Source organism: Arachis stenosperma, chromosome 6 (genome assembly GCF_014773155.1).
Source record: "Arachis stenosperma cultivar V10309 chromosome 6, arast.V10309.gnm1.PFL2, whole genome shotgun sequence".
In the NCBI taxonomy this organism is placed as follows: Eukaryota; Viridiplantae; Streptophyta; class Magnoliopsida; order Fabales; family Fabaceae; genus Arachis; species Arachis stenosperma.
In genome coordinates, this window is record NC_080382.1 from 83,309,360 (window position 1) to 83,312,431 (window position 3,072).

Genomic DNA, 3,072 nt, shown 5'->3' on the forward strand with positions numbered 1-3,072 from the left:
ATCCCACCTCATCTCCCCACCATCCCATCTCAGCTACCTCAAGTGTACACCATCAGCAAAATTCTGTCCTTAGAACATGTGGAGCTTCTCAACAAAGCCCATGGAAACAGATTCACTGCAAGGAGGGAAGACTTGAAGCACTACCAACCACCCTGACAAAGGCCTAACGTCAAGCTAATGATGCTAAAGAAGCGCTTCATGGGAGGCAACCCATGTTCCATACCCTTTCTTTTTAATCTCTAACATTAGTTAATAAAGTAAGTTCATGAATTCTAAATCAACTTCGACAAACACTAAAAGAATCCCTACGTGCAGTATATAGTACATGATAAGTTTGGTGTTCAAGGCACATCAAGAGGGCTTGAACACACTCCATAGTATGAGATTCTTTTCGAATCTTGTTGCACCATATAACCACAAACTAAGTTTGGTGTCACCAATGTTGCATGCATGGGCATTGGATGGTCGGTTGATTTACATTCATGGATAGCATTTAGTTCTCTAAAAACAAAAAATAAAATAAAAATAATACTTTAACAGTAGCCATTTCATACTTTAATTTTTCCCACCAAAAATTCAATTGACATTTTGCATTCTTTTGTCTTGTATAGGAAATCAAAAAGGGGATTGGTGGAACTTGATAGGACAACCAAAGAAAGGAGGTTCGGCTACTATACCAAGGAAAATACACACTTGTCCTCAAGGGGAGTATCTTGGAAAGTGCTGCCATGCAACATTGGGAGTTGGATAGCCTTGGAGACCGAACCAAGACCCTCATAAAAGAGGTGATCCTTGTGCTCATCCAATGCCAAACCCCAACCGTCCACTATTAAGCCATGCCATCAATCCACACCCTTCAATCTCATCATCCCACTATATAACCCACAATCTACACCCACTCCATAGGTAATCACCCTCTCAATCCATCTCTCTTCTTTCTTCCGAACACACACACTCAATATCGTCACACATCAACTCTCATTCACGGCATCATCAAGCTCCAAAAGGCGAAAAGGGGAAGGAACCGATGGAAAGCATTCCTTTTGATGCCGGGAGATTCAAGACCGCCTTCCATGAGCTCCAATATGAACGGATCAAAAACAAGAAAATATTGCCAGAATTGACATTCCAGTTCAACGAGGATGAGTGCCCTAAGATTAGAGAGAAGATTGCACAAAGGGGTTGGCAAAAGCTCACGAACCCAGAGACAAAGATAAATGCAAACCTCATCAAGGAGTTCTATGCCAATGTGGCCAGAGAAGACAGTACTAGGGCCCCCTCTTTCAAAAGCTACGTAGGAGGAACATAGGTGGACTTCAGCCCCAATGCCATAACAAGGACTTTTCAGCTGAGATCGCCACATTTTGACGAGCTCAATTATCAAGTAAGAATAAGCAATGTCCCCGACGAGGATGAACTTGAAGAAATTGTGAATGATATGTGTGTTATAGGGTCCGATTGGGAAAGATACTCGGATAAAAGACCACGGTTCATTAGAAGAGGAGACCTCATCCCGAAAGCCAAGGGATGGTTTGAGCTCGTAAGGAGATCTATCCTTCCAGCCGCAAACAATTCTGAGGTCAATATTGCTCGAGCTACCATGGTACATTGCTTAGTAAAGGGTGGGGACATCAATGTGCACAAAACTATAGCTGAAGAAATCCAGGATTCAGCCGAGAAGAATGATCCGGGTGCTAGACTTTGGTACCCCAGCACCATCCTTAGACTATGTATGAAAGCCAAGGTAGTATTCGAAGATAATAATCCAACATGGGTAAACCCTGGGAGGTTAGTTACGCTCCAGCGTATAAACTATGTGGCACCCGCTCAACAACAAAGAAGGCCTCAGATAAGGAAAAGAACTGCATAAGAAGAGCCCCACCAAGAAGAACCCCAACAAACAGGGTACCAGCAAGAAGAGCAATATGATCCTACCATCATAAGTCTGTTCCACATTCAAGGAGCCATTGAGGATCTGGCAAGGAGCTATATGGAGGGACAAGAACAACAACTGCTGGTTCAATCTCAAAGGATGGATCATCAAGAAGCACTACTCTCTAATTGGGTGGGTCAACAAAGGGAGTGGCAGAAACAACAAATGTAGTTGCAACAGGAGCATTATTCCCAACTCACCCAAGCCATCAATCAAGTGACCGAAAGGCAAGAGCTCCAAGACAAATGACTTCAAGAACTCAACCAACGTCAGATAGCTCAGTTGAAAGCATTCAACAAGTTCAGCATGTTCAACGAAGGACGGCAACTGCATAGGGAAGAGTTTAGCATAAACACTCAGGCCAAGTTAACTTATGTGATTGGGCATATGCATAACTTGCACCCTGCCATCCTAAGTTATGATACAGTCCACAAGGACTTAACAGAACAAGAAGAGGGAAAGGTGAAACAACAAAAGGAAGCATTAAAGAAGAAGATGGAGGATGCTGGTTTCTGGAAGAAGCTGATCGGGAAGCGCAAAGGAAATGGGAACTCAAGCAATCAAGGAGGATCCCAAGACAAGGGGACATGAGCATTCCGATAAGTAAAAGGTGGTGGAGTTCCCTCTCAGTTTTATCTTTTGCAAGTTTTAAATAAGGAAAATCATGTATAAAAGAGAACATGCTTCCATAGTAGCTTAGGAATTTTTAATTCTGTTTTTAAGCTTTAGTTTCTTAGGTCTAAGTGTGTTTGTCTAGGCCCTAGCTTTCATTTTCATCTTGCTTATATGTATGCTTGCCCTTCTAAGTCAATTAAAAAGAAAATGTTATGAAAAACAAGAGTGGAGCTATCTTGTGAAGCAAATTCTTAAGTTTGTGGTATGGTCATTGGTCAGCTAAGTTGGTTCACCTACAAGGTATAGAGGCAACTATATGCCCTAAACCACATGCTTGAAACACATTCTATGAGACTAACCAAACAATAAGATCCCAATTAGAGAAGAGAAAGAACAATAAGAGTTTGAAAAAGAAAGAAAAACAATAAGACATAATGCTAGGCACCAAGGATTTGAACTTGAGGCATGTGTCTGTGGTGTCCATGTGCAAGGGATATGCTTGGATGAATAAGCTCTTAGGGGTG